We start from the raw sequence: 374 nt of genomic DNA, 5'->3' as shown, positions 1-374 counted from the left end.
GCCTTCCCGATTCAGGACTCAATTTCTTTATCCATCTTAGCATCATTGGACACAATGGAACCAAGATAAGTGAAGGAGGAAACAGTTTTTAATGTTTTTCCATCAACATATACAGTAGGGGCAACAGTGGGAAGGTGGTCACAAACGGGCTGATGGACAAGCTCAGTTTTCTTGATGCTGATGGTCAGACCAAAAGCCTTCAATGCACATGAGAAGTTGTTTAAAATCATCCATTGCATGTCCTCAAGAATGTGTGTTACAAGTGCACAATTGTCTGCAAAGAGCAAATCTTGAACTGCTTCCACCAAAGTCTTAGTTTTGCTTTGAAATACTGTTGGTTGAATAAGCCACCATCAGTGGCTTTACTCCTTCCT

Source organism: Octopus bimaculoides, chromosome 16, assembly GCF_001194135.2.
Source record: "Octopus bimaculoides isolate UCB-OBI-ISO-001 chromosome 16, ASM119413v2, whole genome shotgun sequence".
Taxonomy (NCBI): domain Eukaryota; kingdom Metazoa; phylum Mollusca; class Cephalopoda; order Octopoda; family Octopodidae; genus Octopus; species Octopus bimaculoides.
Note: the sequence above shows the minus strand (reverse complement) of the source record.